This window comes from Colias croceus, chromosome 17 (genome assembly GCF_905220415.1).
Source record: "Colias croceus chromosome 17, ilColCroc2.1".
NCBI lineage: Eukaryota > Metazoa > Arthropoda > Insecta > Lepidoptera > Pieridae > Colias > Colias croceus.
In genome coordinates this window covers 6,279,050-6,299,404 of record NC_059553.1, presented here as the reverse complement: position 1 = coordinate 6,299,404, position 20,355 = coordinate 6,279,050, and the positions used below count along the sequence as shown (strand labels likewise).

General features: G+C 33.3%; 1 protein-coding gene across 1 annotated transcript in view; it reads right to left on the bottom strand.

Annotated features, from left to right (window-relative positions):
* Positions 1-19,344, bottom strand: part of LOC123698850 (dystroglycan 1) — a 70,067-nt gene extending 50,723 nt beyond the window's left edge. The window contains exons 1-2 of the mRNA XM_045645635.1: positions 19,253-19,344; positions 7,316-7,351 (exon numbers count right to left, since the gene is read on the bottom strand). The gene's annotated coding sequence lies outside the window, so the exon portion shown is untranslated. The remainder of the gene's footprint in view (positions 1-7,315; positions 7,352-19,252) is intronic.
* Positions 19,345-20,355: the final 1,011 nt, after the last annotated feature.

The window sequence follows — 20,355 nt, the reverse complement described above, 5'->3', positions numbered from 1 at the left end:
AAAGACTCGATTAGTAAAGTATTTCGGTCGCTATCATGTTAACAAGAAAATCCTCCGCACATACAGACACACGGACGTCCAAGACAGAACTTTTTTAAACTGTTTTTTAACTAGTTTAAATAACAAAAATGACATCAAAAATATCATGAATGTTAAAATAGTGTTTTTTCTTAATATGTTTGTGTATGTATTATCTTACAAGTGAAATGTATGATACATAAAGACATTTTAAGTTTGAAAAATCAGATGTTTTGCGCGAAGTGACAGTAGTACCCACCTCAACGCTTCGCTTATGAGGCGTGCAAAAAATCATATTTTGTTTCACTTAAAACATTTTACAAATTAGAAATACAAAGAAATTTAAACAAATTAAAACGCATTATTTATGAACTAACCAGCTGTTGTTATTTTTAAATTCTTACACATAAGGGAAGGCTGCATGAAGAGAGACGCAAACAAAATACACAATTGTTTTATTGGTTTCCCGAACGCCGGCTGGTTTGCGAGCGACAACGAAACACGAGAAACGTCCATATGCTGCAGCCGCAGAATAGCGGTCGCCGCATTGTCCAACTTTGAATATACTATTATTCCTTACGTTCATTGTAATCTACGTAACAACAAAAAGTAATCTGACTTCGTTTGTTCTACGCAAAATAGCACAACGGTTACAAAATCGCATATTTAACAGGGAAGTTAAGATTGTGCATGCGAATTACGTACGTCCTTATCAGGGCGGCGACCTTTCTTTGCATTTAAGGAAACTAGATTCGTCGTACGCGAATGGTTTAGCGAGGTGCTCATGAATGCGGATTCCCGGGCTCTCGAGACATCAGCTTTACAAACATGTACTACTCCGTTTTTCTGTGCATTTACGCAGAGGTATTTCTCTGCAAATGAGCTCAAGATCGAGCAAATATTTTAAGTAAATTTCTACGACAGGAAATCCGAAATAGGATTGTACAAGGGCAGTCAGAAAATACTTGTAAATGTTCAAATGTAAAATATTGTTGCGTGCTTTTAGTAGTCGGTTCTTTTATGCTAACGTGACACGTTTGCAAATGTTGCAGATATGAATCTGTAATAATGCAAGCGTACTGGGTCGCTCGCGTTGCTCCTTCCACGGCTTCTCGGCAAAAAACAGGACGTAGCGACGCGACGAAATTAAAACAGTTGAGAAAACGTTTCCTGCCTCACCTAAATATACGTGGACCTGCATATGCTGTGTGGGAAATGGTCACGTGAGCTTTAAGTAAAATGTGTGTAATACCCTAAGCGTGGCTCGAGCGAGGCACGTTCCGCCCATGCTATTCACAACCGGTTATTGTATGCAAACGAATGGCGGGACATTTTTCAAGCTGACTGCCGGATTAGTGATATTAGTAGGCGCTGTTTTGCGTTATTCCGAATCGTGTAGGTCTGAACGATAACGCCCGGTTATACGCTAATATTGCGTTTCAGCTCGGCTGAACTGCGATTAAGCCGCGCATAAATCACGCTTGTTAATGGATTTTATTTCTTTTTTGGGTTTCCTGTCCATCTGTACGCTGTTTCTTACGTTTCACTTTTTATAGATTACGTATTTATGTGAAATATACATTTCTTTTCGTAAAACAAGACAGTAAAGGTAACATTTTCACCCTTTTTAGGCCTATCTTGTATATCCAGGTTTCGCATACTAACATCACAATTACTACACAATAATGCTGAATAGAACAACGAATTCGTCCAGGAATCCATCAAAGTCAGGATTAGCCAGTAATGGATAAGACAAAGGCCCACTGATGACTGAGCTTAACCATTGTTGGTGGCAATTCAGGCGTTGCACCAATCATCGCGACCCAGATATTTGAATAGCTCATGTAAACACTGCCATGAGTTTCATACACATTAATTTAAGCCAATAGAGTTGCTTTAATATTTCATTGTTGGATTTAATGGAATGAGTTGTGAACGTGTTTTATTTTCATAATTGTTTCAACCATCGATTTTATAATAGAGAGAATAGATAATATGCTATAAATATCGTATTCGTAAATTAAGTTCAAATTTATATTCGTAAAACACCAATAACCTTATTAAATAAATTATAAAGCTATTATTTTCACGCAATTGAATATTGAACAATAAAAGAAAGAAGAAATTGAATAAAGAAAACTCATAAAAATTCAAGTTTAGTAGAATAAAAATCAACATTTGATACTGTATTAATTAACATAAAATTTGTATAAGATTATTTGATCTTACATAACTTAGACATGATCGTCAAAACGCTACCTAATTAGTTCAAAGCTAACGTATTCATTAACTGGAGCTAGAATACTTACGTATCTAGTGTCATTGACCTCAGCTCACTTGCGATCGCATTGATTAAACGATATACGTTCATAGATACCCGCCTTTTAATTGGTTCTAATTTCTAAACGGCGATGCACTGAATTGTCACAACGATGCTAATATGTTGACGCCCTAATTGTGCTTCCTAGATACATTATACATTTACAAGTAATTATTACTTGGCATTTTTTTATTGCAGTGTTCCAATTTATTTGTCACAATTGATATTTTAATGATTCTTTATTGCTTTGCACGATATATTATAATACACTTATGGTAATGTGGTCATTGGTCGCTGTTTCGCTGATATATATTCCTGATGCAGTTTACATGTTTACAGTTTACACAGTATATGAAGTAGACTTAATAGTACAAATATGTCACACCGTAAAACACATGGATGTTACACGCATAATTTGAATGAGCAGGATGTACAACACACGCTCAAAAGCATTCACTGGAGTTCCAGCGAAGAGAACTGTAGAACTTCCACTGTAGAAATAAAGCGGGCTAACTATTTAGGTCTGGTCGACGGTAATTAGTTCAAGTGGGTACGGAACGATGTATCAAGGGCTTGTTTCTTCGGGAGGTCTATAATTACTATCATTAGCGAAATATCCATCATCGAACATGAATTTACTTTAGCGTGTAGTTTAGCAGTATCGAAGTTTGGAGGATTTCATAGAACATCCATCATTAGTCAAATGCCTGCACGTGCCAATTTATCGAGCAAACATGAAATATGTATTAAAGAAAGATTGTGTACATTATTCGTATATCAATGAAAATTCATTTGCACATGGTTTGTATAAAATATAAATCATCGTTTACACATCAAAGATCTCAAAATAGCCGATGACTCAGGCGACCTAAAGCTCTGTGGAGGCAAAACAATCCTTGATTTTCTCTATTTGTAAACTTCGTCGAGCATTGTGGTGCGACCCATTGAGTAAGTATTGTTGAAACTATTGTTTGAAAATGTTTCAGAATGACAAAAATATGACGGTAGTGTTGGAAGTATCAAAGTTATATTGCCAAGGTCACGTCACGAAATGGGGCATGGAATGAATTGAATTTTTAAGTAACATTTCATAAACATTAAAAAAATATGATATGTATTCAAACATATGAGTAAATGTTATAGGTAGATAAAGAATAAGAATTTATATTTTTGGATCTATCTGCATGCAGTTTTAAACAAGGTGCTTAAAATATTTAATACCACATAACTGAATCGAAGAACTGGATGCCATATTTAGCCACAGACATGTTAGTAAAGCCGGTAGCGTCTAAAATGGAAGTTCTTAGAAAACTTGCTTCTAAGGACCTAACATTTTTTAAACTATACTAATATGAATCTATCCTTCTCTAATTGGACGTTAACAGATAGGAAAAAGTGAGATAGCAATTAACTTCGTGAGTCGGAACATAAATCTTTTTTTATCTTCAAGAGCCAGTTTAGTGTTTAATTGTTCAAGCCGCGTAAAAACATCAGGAAGCGAGTGCAGTGAGCGAAGTTTCTTAAGAGGAAGGAATTTTCAATTTAAAATAACTTGACTGACTGTCTTTACCATGATAAACTCAAACTCAAACTCAAACTCAAACATTCATTTATTCAATTAGACTACTATTTAGTAGCACTTTCGAATCGTCATTACATAATTATTTTAACATTTACCACCGATTCGGAAAGCAGTGATCTATGGAGAAGAATCGGCAAGAAACTCCATAGTTGCTCTTTTAAAATCATGTAAATATTACAATATATGAAACTTATATCTAACTACATAATATATCATAATATGCCAATGAACTGTCTTGTGGTTTTTACGCGACAACCCTCCATGGGTTTTTATCGTCCATATATTCCTGAATATTGTAGTACGCTCTCTGAACTAATACATTTTTTATATATGTTTTAAATTTAGAACTACTAAACTCTTTAATATTGTGAGGAATTCTATTGTAAAAGCGTATACCTTGACCCATAAATGAATTTTTAACTTTAGCTAATCGGAAAAATGGCATTTCAATTCTATTCCTGTTCCTTGTGCCATAATCGTGTCTATCTCCTACTCTTGTGTGTAAGTCGGAGCTTTTGTGTACATGCAAAATATTATTAAATATTTCTGTGATGGTACAGTAAGGATAGTTGACAGCATCTAGGGGGTCGGGTTAAAGACGTATACAGTGTAATAAAGAAATAAGTGACAGCATTTAATTTACGGTGTAAAGTTCATTTAAATCATACACATGATCTATTCTTTAATATCTTCATGTTTTGAATAACGCCCGTGCGTAATTATTATAAATGATCTAAATCTAAGAAATTGATGCGGACATAAGTGATATAATGTGACAAATCTGTCTTATCACTCGCAGCCACAGACACTGTTTATCTACCTCTAGGTCACAAGTCTTATCTTTGGCGAGTGTCCAAACATTTTGTTACTTCTAGGCGAGAAACAATCGAAAGCGGTTATCAGACAATTAATTTGGTGGAATGCAATATTCGTTCATACATGTGCAATTAAAACTAGATTAGAGAAAACTATACTTGGAATTTGTTTTAATAGCCTCTCTGTGTTATACAAGTAGGAACATATCAATGCGTATATAACACGTATTACGTAAGTTTAGATGTTTACAGTTAAAATAATCTTTATCCTGGTTTGATACTCGATGGTTTGATAATAATATTTCTTAGTTCTTTGTAGGTATCTTTTTATATCCGCTTATATTTCTTTTAAATACCTTTCCGTATTTTATCTTTTCCTATTACTCCAGCATTATAATGCTTTTGCTATCCCGTCTTTATACATCATCTCGACAGCACTCACTTTAATGTAAGGATTGTATTTGGTTTGCGCAAATACGATCATGGCTCGGCTTTCCGATCTAGACTCATGTATTTGCCCTCAACGATATACTCGTCTTTCCTTTTATATACCGTAACCTTGTGAGTTCTTAAACCCTTGGGTATATTCAATGTAATTTCTGAAGCACACGATCCAACAATTGTTAATTTGACCTCGTGTAACAAAGCTGTTATTCCTAGCGGATTACTTTCCTTGACTCTACAACTAAGTTGCAAATAATAATTAATATACATAGCGTGACAGTATACTCATTTATATTATGCCACTGTATAGAGAAATCAAAATATTAAACATTTCAATGACTCTTTCGACCATGAACGTCGGTAGGGAATATTTTATAGCCGTGAAAATTGGAATAAAAGAACACAAAGTCATTATTTATTCCTTGTGTCTTACGAAGTTTAATAAGTTTTATGGCTGTTCAGACATCGAGTGATAAGGTTATAGTAAAACTTTTCTTGCCAAGACCGGCTTTTAAACTTTGCCTGTACATATTTACATTTGACCGGATGTTTTAGTTATTTATAATGCGAATGTAACATTTCTTATCGTATCAGCGGATGCTGATGTAAAGATAAACAAATGTTCGAGCACTATGAATGTCAAATTAGCTAAGAAGTACATTGTTGATGTATTTTGATAAAAAATTTATTCATTCGTATATTTTACAAGTTACTTGACCGCATTTTGATCTTTTAACCTCATCACGAATATAATACAACTCTTTTAAATAGATTACAAAATACATGGATTATTTATTTACTGTATTACAATAATTATTACGAGTCATTGCTTTATCACTACATAGTATAAAACAAAGTCGCTTTTCTGTCCTTATGTCCCTTTGTATGCTTTTAATCTTTAAAACTTCGCAACGGATTTTGATGCGGTTTTTTTAATATAGATAGATTGATTCAAGAGGAAGGTTTTAGTATATAATTTATTAGGTTTTAGACAAAGCGGGCGAAGCCGCGGGCGGTAAGCTGTATTATATAATTGCGTGATTAAAACTTATACCTTGATAATGAACTGAGCGATGAGCATTGACACGTTTATTAACATCTCGTTTCTGTAAGTTATAACTATTTGAACATAATAATTATGTACATATTATCAAAAACGCGATTGCATGCTAAAAACTGGTGGCGAACTAGTCCACTATTTTGCTTCATTCAGTTTTACAAACACATTCGATCGGATCATGCACAAACACTGATTAATTAATCCATTTAGTCGTTTCATCTAGCATTCCGTGCCGCAATAAAAATTTATAAGTCTTCAATCACGTCAATTGTAATTGCTTTACCAACTTATTTGTACTCACAGCACAAAGCCGCTCGACTCCATTAAATTGCTGATTAAAAGGGACATCGCAGACACGTTTTTCGCCGTCCATTAGACACGCGAACGAGGGTAATCTCGAAGTTAGACCGCGATAAAGAACAACTGAAGGCTCAACTTTAACCCCTAAACTTGTAAACTTTCAACGGATTTCAGCGTAAAATTATCCGTATTTTAGTTGAGTGACATAAAGAATAAGTTGTGGAAAACTTAATATAAAGTTCATTACGAAGACGAGATGAATAAAAGATAGTGAAGCAAAAAGCAGATGTAAAGAAACCGGGCCGTATCTTTTATGAAACGAGTAAAAGCTGTGCTACATTTAACTGAACACTAGGGAAGTAATTTAGTAAGTTACGTAAAACATTAAAGAATTCAGTGCTGAGTTTGTGATGCTGAGCACTCTCCTTTTGCCCTAAATTAAATTTTTGCTCTGTTGTTTTAAATAATTCGTTATTCTGTTTATTCAGCTGAATTAAATTTGTGCTCCTAAAAATATTTTACTGTTTGAAATACTAGTGTAATTAAAATTTGCGAAAAGACAAAAAATGCGTCTTATTACCCTCCCAGACATACTTTTCTACAAGAAAATTTACAATTAGATTATTTTTTGCAACAGCATTATCTCTAGAACTTTACAAACCAATAAATAAAACTTGCAGCGTAAATTAAATTGAAACTACACTTAGGAGCGACATTTACGACGATTGCAGTATTATTTTTATGCAAGTAATAACTTAAGTAACTTAATTACTTACCGTGTAAAAATGGTTTCTCTACTTATTGTAATTGACCTGAAACAATAAACGTGGTATTAATTTTTTTTTTATTAAACATAATTACTTATTTTTTTATGAATTCGTTAACAGTGCCTAGTTCCCATAATATTATAATATAATTCAGAAGCACTGACTAGTATGAATAAAATTGTATGGGGTGAACTCGGCGCCGAATGATTTCCAAACGAGGTTATCGAGGTAATAAAATGTCGGTGCAAACATTTGGCTAAATATTTAAACCCAATGTTATTATTATCATAGGGGAAAGGGTTGAAAAGACTTCGTTACGTGCGCCCCGTATTCAAATCTTATTAAATTCTTTAAGACCCCACACACGTCGGGATTTCAAAGCACATGTGTTGAAATGAAATTGGCCATTGTGAAAAAGGTCACCCATCTCCCGGAGGTGACCTGAAGTGGGAATTCAAAGAAACTACGCACAAAAGCTTTTTAGGAGTATATTCCCTCAGCATTTTTGCATGGAATGAGAGGTACGAACCCAGTGTTCATTGGAGTTATCATTATAAATGATTCAGCGGGTTGCAGCCATCGCGAGTGCCCTTGGCATTTATGTTTCTTATTTTTGCCACTATAAACCCAACATACAATTAATTTGCAGATATAATTTGCGACAAGGACCAATCTGAGGAACAGAACAAAAGTTATTATAACACTTTTGTATTCTTCCTAGATTTGACTATAAATCGACGATTACCTACGTAAATTTTGAATTGAATTGTTTAAACATAGCATAAATTTCAAAATTAATACCTCTATTGGTTAGATCCTGAATATTGCTTTCTATAATATTATAACGTGTACGATTAATGTAGTCTTTAGGTTGGCTTATCGCTAAACGTAAGCCAGTAATTAAGGCTACGTTCTCACCGATCCTGTTGAACACGCGAACCCATAATCCATACACTTACGCGATAACGAAATTCACCTTTATCAGTTTAGTTCGTAATTACAGATGCTACTATTAGCTGTAGAAGCATTGGTTTTGCAAAAATTAAACAATTATTTTGTAGCCATTGTTTGTAGCGTGTGAGAGTATCGAATGAGTTTTATTTAATCTTAATATCTTAATCTTAATATATATTATAAAGGCGAAAGTTTGTAAGTATGGATGTATGGATGTATGAATGTATGGATGTTTGTTACTCTTTCACGTAAAAACTACTGAACCGATTACAATGAAATTTAGCACACATATAGAGGGTAACTTGGATTAACACATAGGATAGTTTTTATCCCGGAAATCCCACGGGAACGGGAACTATGCGGGTTTTCCTTTGCAAACGCGACGAAGCCGCGGGCGGAAATCTAGTCCTACAATAATATTATAAATGCGAAAGTTTGTGAGAATGTGAATGTGTGTGTTTGTTACTCTTTCACGTAAAAACTACTGAACCGATTACAATGAAATTAAGCATACATATAGAGGGTAACTTGGATTAACACATAGGATAGGTTTTATCCCGGAACGGGAACGGGAACTATGCGGCTTTTCTTTGAAAACGCGGGTAAAGCCGCGGGCGGAAAGCTAGTTCATTGTATTACATTGAAAAAAAAAAAATACGTCAGAATATATTTTAACATCTTAAACAAGAGATGCATTCATTTCGAATTTATAAAAACTTGAGCTAATACGTGTCTTATCAAAGGCTCGCTGTATCAATGCCAAACTGGCGTCCGCAACTAAATACATTTGTTTACGTTTTTTATCATGTTCATCGTATCTTTTTGCTATCATTTGGCAGTGACCCACAACACTGCGTGTGTGGTCTATCTACAGCTTGAGTCTTCTATTATTTTATAACTAATTTACAACATGCTCTATCGAAGAGCCTTAAGCGGGAATTTAATGGTTATTGCCACATTAAATTGTATGCTCAAAAAATAAACAAACTTGTGAGAAAAAATATTAGTTATAGGGTATACCTATTATCCAGTTACTAGTACATTCATCGATATTTAGGAATACAGATAGAACATTTTATATATATCTGCCTATAAGGCATACGCCTATACATTATAATAAACACTTTAATATGCAATCACCGTTAACATTTTCATATTCATATTCTATGCGACGTTTTAAAAATTATTACGTACTGAATATGGTAACAGAACTACGTATCTAGGTAAAACTATTATACGTATAGGATGGCTGTGCAGTGATGTAATCGCTTCCTGCCTTGCTGTTCCTATGATACCGTACTCAAACAATCCTCACAAGCACACATTGTTTGTATGTTCCAAGATAAGTGCGAAGTGTATTGCAAAATGTATCTTATGTTAGGTAGGTTATGGTTTAATTTATTGTACGTAGGATAAGCAGTTACTCGTTTAAAATAATATTGAATTGGATCTCCAGTTTTGGTGATATTTTTGTTTTATTAGTACCTCGTGACATAACTATTCATAATATTAATTTTAAATTATAAATAGAGACATTTAAATCAGAAATACATAGTAGAAATATAGGTGCCCCGTGTCGGCTAGATTATTAAAACGCTTTATAGTGACATTTTCTGTATAAAGTATATACAGAAAATGAATTCATAATTATTTAACAGAGATTATTATGATCCAAGGTACTTACTACTTTCAAATAAAAAAAATAAATAAATAATAAATGTTAGAACATTGAACTAAAATTATTAACAGGTCGAGAGAATTTGACCTGATTAATCCATTTCTTTGGGGGTCGAGAGATATTTCTGAAATATCGGAAAAAGTACAATATGAATCATAATTGCGATCCGGTTTACGTTAACATGCACCAATAACTTTTTTCCATTTCCAATGCTCTCAATCTTTGATATTATGAAAATCAATAGAAAACTATTTTCAATCTCGGTTTTAAGCAATATATTTACTTAGATAAAATTATTTCCACCTTGTCATATAAACATGTTTAGCATATGTTCAGCGTAATTTTATATTAACGTCTTTTTATGCTAAGGCGTTAAAATAACAGACCAGCTTGACTTTCTAAGCAGCTTAGGAAGGGGTTTGAAATACAATTCTTTAGAGGATAAAAGGGTACAATTGTCTAGGTGAAACCTTAAAACTTATGTTACGCGTTATTTGATAAAAATTTGTAAGATATTCCTTTACTTTCTTAGTAAAGCCGATACTATCTATTCTGTCTTAAAATAATTGCAAAGTGCTACCTTATTTGTTCAGAACTATACTATTGTCTTTTTTAATTTGTTTAGAACTTAAAAGTCCAACCAAAATAAAGCAATCTCAAAGGAGCTGTTCCTTTCCTGCATGTCAAAAATATGGCAAATACGTTTTAAAAAGTTAAAAAGTTCCCACATCTGAAACGACATGAATAATAGCATTGGAATTCAAAATGTCTACAATGTCTTTTGACAAATTACTATACGTTTTAAGCACAGTTTTAAGTGTAACATTACTTCTGTTGACAAATTTATGACCACCTCCTAAACATGCAGGAGCTTAACTAATTCATTTGTATGTCACGACAGAGGGTGGTAATGGTTTATGTTGTCAAGTTTTTTAAATCTTATTAATTAGTGACGATGATTAAAATGCCAGACGTTGAGAGCGGGCTAAAATAAACTGAAGGAGGATTACATTTTTGACATTAGACACATGATTAATAATTAGTTTTAATTTTTATCAGGTTCTTAAACTATCTTCATGTCAAATCACTTCTGGGTCTGGGCTATAAAAATATGTCTTTAACATTATTGTAAGCTCTAAGGCAAGTAACGGTATTGATGGTGGTGTTTGACGAGTGATTATGAATTTATGATGTCAATAGATTATTATTCACTACTTTGCCCAAAATTCAATTCTCTAAAACTCAACTGTATTACATACCTATAATCAATTAATCAAATTGTCCCACCGGAAAGTGGTATTACAAGATCAACAAAGTATCCAGTTAAAACAGAGCGGTTTTAATCTGCGGAAATCTGGTTCGAGTGGGAGGCGCGTAGGAGAGTAACTACACCTAAGGGTTTACTGACATGCAATCAGGCTTGATTTGTTCGTAAAACTGCTCGACAATGATATAGTACCTACGGACGATGAGACTTACACGTTATGAAGTTGAATTATATAAAAGGCATATTGGCTTTTTAACTGCATCTTGAGAATGGGAATTCTTGAGTACTATTTAAGTTGAGCGATGGTGAAAAGGTTTAATTTGCTGCTGATATGTCACAACTCACAACAAATTTATTACATATTTACAAAGATACAAGCTATTTAGAAATAGAAACTGAAAACGTCCCACGGCTGAAACGAACGAACGAACGAAGCTATTTAGAAGTAACCCTTTGTAATTAAATCAAAACAAATCTCGTTCATACTGTCGACTGAAAGTTAAATATTGATAAATGCCTTGGAAGATGCCGAATCATGTACTCGGTGGTAAATTTTTAACTCGTGTAGTGACGAATGATAACCCAACATGCTTTGATAGTCGCATATGCATGTCAACCACTATGGTTCAATGCACTTAAGATAATGTGAGAAAACATTAGACGGTAACTGTTATGACAGTTATTCCCGATAATGAATATTTTATGGTAAAGCAAGAGACGATCACTAGGGATTACAGATATTTAATATCCATAATATTAGACGATCTATTTTAACCGCCGTTGAACTGTGTTATTCCAAGTCGTAAAATAAATATCGATTTAAGATCTATCATATTCATAGCGAGGTTGGAATTATATTTAAATTTCTATTTTGATCATAGAATGGCCATTTTTTAAACACTCCGTAATAAATTGTATTTATTTCACATAATAGCTTACTTTTAGCCATGCAATGCGGGGAATCGGTTAAAACTCACGTAAAACTATTCAAAGCTTTTAAAGCCTTGTTGTACAATTAGAAATAATTAGTCACAGGCAGATGGTGTCATTTTTATCGAGCGTATAGCCCAGCTGGTCATTGTGGTAAACATAAATTATCCAGTCCTGATAGCAATTGTAAAATGTCTGATGCAATCGCGGGTGGCTGTTTTGACCCTAATTCTAAATGGATCGTCGGCCACATTTCTAGGCTGAATTAATCACTTTATAACCTACAACCACTTCGAGAGGAACGGCCAATAAAGTGGTGTATTGTTTGATATAAACAATGGTGTCAATGACCAATGATCTGCCAAATGCTTGCTTAAAGCAATTAACGAAGCACAAATAGTTTTTAAAATAGAACAGATACCAATTGATGTTTTATGGACTGTATCTGTACTCTGTAAGTCTGTAGTATTCTATACTCGAATTTTCAGAGCTAGGCTAACAGGCCGCTTTTAAATGTAGTATTTGTGAGCGCAAAAAAATATTTGTTATGTTATTTTTTTCGATGTATAAGTATATAGGTTTAGATAGGTTTTGCATATTGTTTATGGCACGTACACGTCGAAACTTAAAAGTTTATTTCATTTTTTCCAATTGCACGAAAATAACATTTTTTATTGTTATGAAATCAGAAATAACAAATAGACTACATAACTAAAAAGTATAAAAATACAATTGTAATTAAAGTTTAAACGTTGGAATATACGTTTAAATTACCTTCATAGCGTGATACCTATAAAAGTGAACTACAACATAATAGAAAGATATCACACCATTCCATTAATCAATTCAGAAATATTTTCAAATTAACATTTTGTACACGTACCAAACGTGCGTGCAATTATTGAACTGAAGAGGATTTCCGTGTGAGAAACGTTCACAAATACAAATAGTTTTATAAAAGTTTCGGAAGCAAAGCCATCTACAGTTAACGGTCTATTTCCTTTGATCGATGACATCACATCGGATGGAGGTTGGACGCACATAATTGACGTGAATGACTATCGTTTTGAATTTCCACCGCTAATTCTGTGTGATGTTTTTCACCGATCTATCTTTGAATGTTTGTTTATTCGAACCTTTAACGAAAAAAATATTACTCCGATGGATGAATTTTGATTAGTTTTTCACGAAAAACAAGCCGGAATAGAATTGAAAAGAATACGAATTTACTCAAGACAATCTGATATGTAAAAGTCATTGTATAAAACAGTAAAGACACCAGAGTGTGAATTGAGAACCTTTATAGCTAAAACATAATCTAAGCATACTAGGTATCAGCCTTTATAAATTACCTATGATTAGTCATTCAGACCATGTTAACGTTTAATTTATGCGACTATTGCATAAATAGCAGATAAATTAATCTTTGGCGCCATGCGCGCACAGATACAAATGAAAATTAGTCATTATGGAACTTTATGAATAAATACTTTGGTTGGCGAGTAATTTGTACAATAGGCATGACGACAGTATCCATAAATGATCGTATTAGTGTTTTTAAGGGAAAATGTATAATAAATAAATTCAATATAGTGACTTAAAAATCTTAAAAACACTAAGATTAATGAGATTATCAATAAAATAAAACATTGAAATTCTGCAGTTGGCCATTTTGACTAAAACACACGTGACGTCACGCTTAAGTAAACAACTCACGTCAGATGTATTTTGTTGTTATGAATATGTTGAGAATACGCATTTTTTATTTATTTTCTGTTGTTTCACGTATGCTTTATCGACTCAGAACAGAAATATAATTTCGAATTCACGAATACGTGTTTCGGGGTTCTCCGCGCCAACTTTATACAATCATTTCTTATTATTTTCTCGCTTAAAATAATTACTAACTAACACATTTTTGAGCATTATTTTAATGTGGATTCGCAATGCAATACTGCACACCACTTATAAACTTTGAAATTAGTTTCTATAATACATATTAAATCAATATTTTTTAAATTTTCTTCGCAATGCATACAAATAATTACGTATTTACTAAAGAGTGACGTCACGCTTACGCCATGACACCTCCGAGCTGTTCTGGCACAGTTGATAAATATTTTTTTAAAAATGGCTTTTATCTTCGTTAAATTTAAATATATTACCGAAATATAGGGTTTTTCTTGTATAGTAAACGTATACACACATTATGGAAGAGGATTTCAAAATCATTCGTCATGCCTTTTATCAAAATATATCACTAGTTGCATCATTTAAATATACGTAGCTTATAACCACTTACCCTCTTGGATAAGGCTCCTCAATAAATTAAATAATTTTTCAAACTAAATCATAAACCGGAGATTACCGTGAACATATTTGAGGATGTGTTTTGCAGTCATTTCCTTTAATATATATAGCATTTTTGTATGAACGTAACAGAAATTACTCAGAATTCCGATAGATACCAGACGCTGACGTACGTTTACGGAAAAAACTTTTGTAAAATCTTTATATACCTAGTCACTAAGTAAATGTATGTACAGTGTACGTTTAATAACCTGGCTTGTTACGGTTTGGGAAGCACCCCTGTTATTTTACTGTGCTAAATAACTATAAATAAACAATACGATAATAGAGACGTTTCTGTCTTATGAATAGTCTCAGAAGTTAAAAATTCTGTAATTCCTTATCTACTTCAGAGTAAATTATTAATGGAGAATTATGTTTTATATGTATATTCCCAGTTACAGTCTTGACGAAACAAGCATATCGGTTATTTGCATTGTATGATGAATAATTACAATCAAGCCTTAAATGCTTTCAAGTCATCGTATGACTCAGATTTTATAATATTCATTCAAGACATGACCTATCTACTTATGAGTATGTAATTTCGCACACCTTATTCGTAAGGCAGCGGCAGGTACCTAATAACACACTAATTTCTTTATAAATTAGATAAAAAGATGTACCGAATTTAATTTTCTACCGATAAGATAACGATTTAGGATAGTTTTCTATAGAGTTAGGTTTTGGTTAAGGTGGAACGGGGATATAATCCATCATCCGGTGCGGAGAGGCGGCGTGAGAAGTGTTCCACTCACGCCGCCCCCCCAGGAAGGTAGACCTGGTGGCCTCCCGCCACATTCGCGTTGGGCCTGGAGATAGGCTGCCGCTGACGGGTCCGCGGACGCGGTTCTACCGAATACCCGCGGCCCCGTCTATAAAGCGGCACGGCGGAACACAGTGGAGTGTAGTAGGTAGGTCCCTGCACTCAGCAGGGTGAGTCCGACATAACCCAGGGCTCTTTCCCCGAGTGCCCTGGGTATGCCTAAATGCATTCTCCACTATAAAAAAAAAAAAAGGTTTTGGTTAAAACCCTTGTATTTTCTTGTCATTTCACCGCTTCCTTATACGTCCCTGATAGTTTTTTTAACACTTTTCAGTTAAAACTATATTAACTGATAGATAACCTATGATATATAAAAGAGCTAGATACGTTACCCGCTCTCTATTTTGGCAAGAAAAAACTCAGGTAAGTGCCCGAGTTTCACTTAGTCACGCACCATTCAGCGTCGTGGCTGGACGTTCTTTTTGTATTTTAATCGGCAGTTGTTATTACGAAGTACATGAGTGAGACATGTATTATGTCTCGTGCGTGAGAGTGAAAGAGAGAACAACTGTATTGGTGATAATGCGTTAGTAAGTAGGTATGTATTAATTACGCTGTTTTTAGTGCAATGATGTTGGCGTATGCCGCGTCTACTAGTATAATAGGTCATTGTAGATAACCTAAACGGAACATACCAAGAACTTGGGAAAAATATCACACGCAATGTAGATTTTATCAACGGAAACTAAATACACTAACTATTATTACATTATTTTTACTTGAAAGTATCTATTATTTTCTAACGTTTTTCTACTTTCCGCTCGGCTTTAATTAATCGCTCGGTAATAAATGCCTGCCACTATTTAGACTCGCTTCTTTCACAGATGCATTAAATACTCTATCATTATATTTAATCTCTTTTCAATATTTTCCAATTGAAACAGATACTTTCTACTATCATTACTTCTAAATAAAAAATCTATCAGAGACGTTTTAATTATTTACCTACCTATTCATTACAAATAAAACTAAGCGTAAAATTCAATACATTTCTGAAATCTTCGAATCTAAATATAAAACAAACAGATATTAATTAACAAGTTTAAAGGACTTTTCAATGAATGTTCTTAGTTCTAAACGCAAATGAGTCAAAAGTAGGTCAATTCATTCTCAAGTGAGACGAGAATCAGACGGATGGGATCGGTTTTCATTACAATAATGGTTGTAATTAAGCCTTTTATAGTCAAACTGTTATTATGCTAATGTATTGGATCATAAGTTTTATGGTGGTAAGTGAATATGAAGGTGAGGTTCTGACTTCTGTTGTTTACTATGATATTGAAACCGTTTGGTATCGATCGATATGGGATGAAAGTTTAATCGATTTTTTAAGCTATTGCATAGCTTCTATCGCGGGCCTTGAGCGCGGGGACCGAATCGAGAAATTCCGTAACGAAAAAAACCTCACGCTCCCCACTCCGACGGGCTCGGAGGTGTGGCTTGAAGGCATAGCACGCAATAGCTTTACCGCGGCAGTCCCCGAGTGCCTCACGTCTTTTTTTGTTTACAAATTCAGTGAATTTTTTTTAGGTGAGAAGCCGATTAAAAATATGGTAATTAGTAATTACGATAGGTAGGTAAAAGATCACCAATTACGAAATCGTTGTTTTCTCTGTTATGTACAAAGAGTGTCGAATTTATTTTTACTCCTGATTATTTTTTGTCAATTTTAACAACAACTTTGCTTAGAAGATATGAAATACTTTTTTGTTTTGTTGAAACCTGTTTAATAAGACTCCAAAATGAAGATGAATCTGAATGCTTACCTAGGTATATGATAAAAACAGTTTTGAAAAGTTTTCAGTTTACCACACTAGGTACATATACAATTTACATATATAATATAGGTATATGGATACTGACATCACCGGAATCACAGACACAATAGAAAATCTATTGTGTCGTGGACCGATCGGGCCGCTTGAGGCTCAATGGGTTAAATGCTCCATAGGCATGATAAAAAGCAAGGAACCTAACTGGTATACCTAAAGTTGGAAATTTTGAAAAAACTTCATTTTGGCGGCAAGAGATGAAACATGTGCCAATCGATAGTACATCAAAATACAAATAGGAAATACTCTTTGGTAAAATGTCGTAATTGATACGGTTTCGGAATAAATAAGGGTTAAAAAAATTTATTTTTTTCAGTTTTTGAATTATTTGTTACTTCTTACACTTAAAGGTTAAGTAAAAAAAAACTTATTTACTCCAATACTCAATACTCAATAATTTATTTGCATCCGAAACTGAAACTAAACTGATCTTCATCGTAACTAACCATATCGATAACGGTTGTCGATAAGTGACGCACCGCACGTGCGTATCCCTAGCCCAAAGTTGGTTTATTACTTTCGTTTTGATAGTAATACAACATTTTGAAACCCTTTTATTACAAATTAGAAGTTGTATATGCTTTGTCTTAACGTTTAAGTGTAAGAAGTAACAAATAATTCAAAAAACTAAAAAAAAATTTTTTTTTTAAACTCTTATTTATTCCGAAACCGTATCAATTACGACATTTTACCAAAGAGTATTTCCTATTTGTATTTTGATGTACTATCGATTGGCACATGTTTCATCTCTTGCCGCCAAAATGACTTTTTTTTTTATCGCAAATTGGTAGGTATACCAGGCTTCATACTAAAATGTCCCATGCTCTTTATATTTTGTGATATATAGTTAACAATAATAAATTATTTATTATTATTATTATGTAATCTGTGGTTGCTGCTAGAATTATTATGTCTATCTATCTATCTATAAAATAACTATAACTTATATTTTATAGAGGTATGAAATTAAATTTTGTATGGGTAGGTAATCTATGGATGGTTGCGGAAGAATTCTAACAAATACCCGCGGCCCCCTCATTAAAGCGGCTCGACGGAACACAGTGGGGTTTTAGTCGGTAAGAATCCGACATAACCCACGGCTCCTTCCCCGGGGGCCGTGGGTATCTTTGGAAGATTTCCCCACTATTAAAAAAAGGTAATCTATGGATTGATTTCAATTTTTTTACCAAACAGCCGCAGCTAGCTGTTAGTTAAATATAAATATTTAAGTGCGACTTAGCATTTTGCAAAGAAAGCATAATCAGCATTTTATGCTATTCTCCTTGGCATGTTTAAATAACTGCTGTTACATGGCTTGGTTAATATCGTAAGGATGCTCTTGATTCTCTTAAGAGACATCCTTTGAATATTTAATCGAGCAGAATTCTAATATGCATATTGTGTTCATGACAGTCAGATTATCTTCAAATTATCTTCTCATCTAACTCATTCTATTATTATTTTGAATGTAAATATTTAAATGAAAAACTTATCTGTATCAAGTCCTAACATAAACATTAACACACAACATTGTCAACATTGTCTTACCCTTGAACCTCAAAGTTCTTAATGATGGTGGTATTTAAACATACCATTTACAGAGAATGGTTTCCCTGAGTAGACGTCAGTGTCTTATTAATACACAAGTTACATTATTTAATTTTAAATATATAATGAGGCTGGTTGCCATAAATAAATTCTGTGTGAGTGTTCTTGTGTTTGTACTGATAAGATAATTTTTTATTTAAAAGTAATCCAGAAAAAAAATATAAGACTTTTCTTTACTTTTTAAATGCCTGTATATATGAATATACAGGCATTTCAATAATATTGGAATATTATATATGAATATTAGATATTTAGGTACCAACCTAGTTACTTTCTTATTATATAAAAAGTTAATAATATAAATAAAATAAACACTTTGTGTCGAGGTTAGCTACATGTCTTTACCATATTTTTCACTTAAACTCATACTCAAAGTTGATTAACTTTAGAATACTTGTACCACGGATATTGAATCGGTTAAATCTTAAGATTTATGAGATAAAATGAGCAACTTTACTTCTTTTGATGTAAGAAAATCAGAAGGAACTTTTAATCTACTTACCTATGTGTAAACTTCTTCTTTTTAAGTAGAGGAGAAATTAAAAAACAAAACACTACACAAAACGCTCTAACAATCACTTACACTAAAACCAAAGACTACTATGTATATACGGACTAAAACTAATTAGAAATATAAATTCAATCACTGTCCAACCCAGCTGCCTAAACCATAATGCAAGCCACAGATAATGATAAAGTATCAAGCGTAGAGGGAGAATGAACTATAGAGACGATGTCGGCGTATACCCGAACGAGATGGCGAATCCTTGCGTCAATGTTGCCAACTTTTACAAAAACTTTTTATCCGAAAAACTGGCAAAATATCTTTAAATGTTTGGGTATTTTTTTGTAAGATAGGTTTATGAAGAAAAAGACAGATTTGTAAAGATTTTGTAATTTTATTAACTTACTACCAACATAAAAAAAAACTTATAATTAAGAGTTAAGGACGGTAACATATTCGGGGGTTTGTTTCTTTTGGAAACCTAAAAAAACATATTTAATGTTAATAAACTTTTCACGATTTTGGGGGAAATTTTTACCCAGTACTGGTATCCCTCATGTTAATCACATGATTATACCATAAATTTAAAACTACGTAAAAACAAATGGCGTCCTTAACCTCAAGAACACTTCTTAATTTAGTCGGATAACACAAAAAAATGTTTACGTCTATTTTGATGAAAATATTATATATTTGCAGATAATTTCACATTAGAGAGAATGAAAATGGATTAACTATAACCAGGTCTATAAAACAATATACTTCAAATAAGTTTACTTACGTGTGAAAGGTAATATTTGGTAATCTTCGTTCCGGCCGATTTTTACAACCAATCACACTACAACGCACCATATTTTCACTTTAAGTCGGTTTAAAACAGATCACTGTCAACGTTAATTAAACTTTGAAGTCACATATCAGCGAGAAAAAACAGAAAACTAGCAAAACAATGGACTGTAGCCGTTTGTTTGGGACAAACTAGCTTTGTCCCCAACAAAAGAAATCGCATAACATGAAAGAAACAAAAAACAATGTTTCTGTCTCGCTTGCTCTAAGCTTTATAGTCATAAGTGTATTTCTCTCACGCATTTCTTGTCATT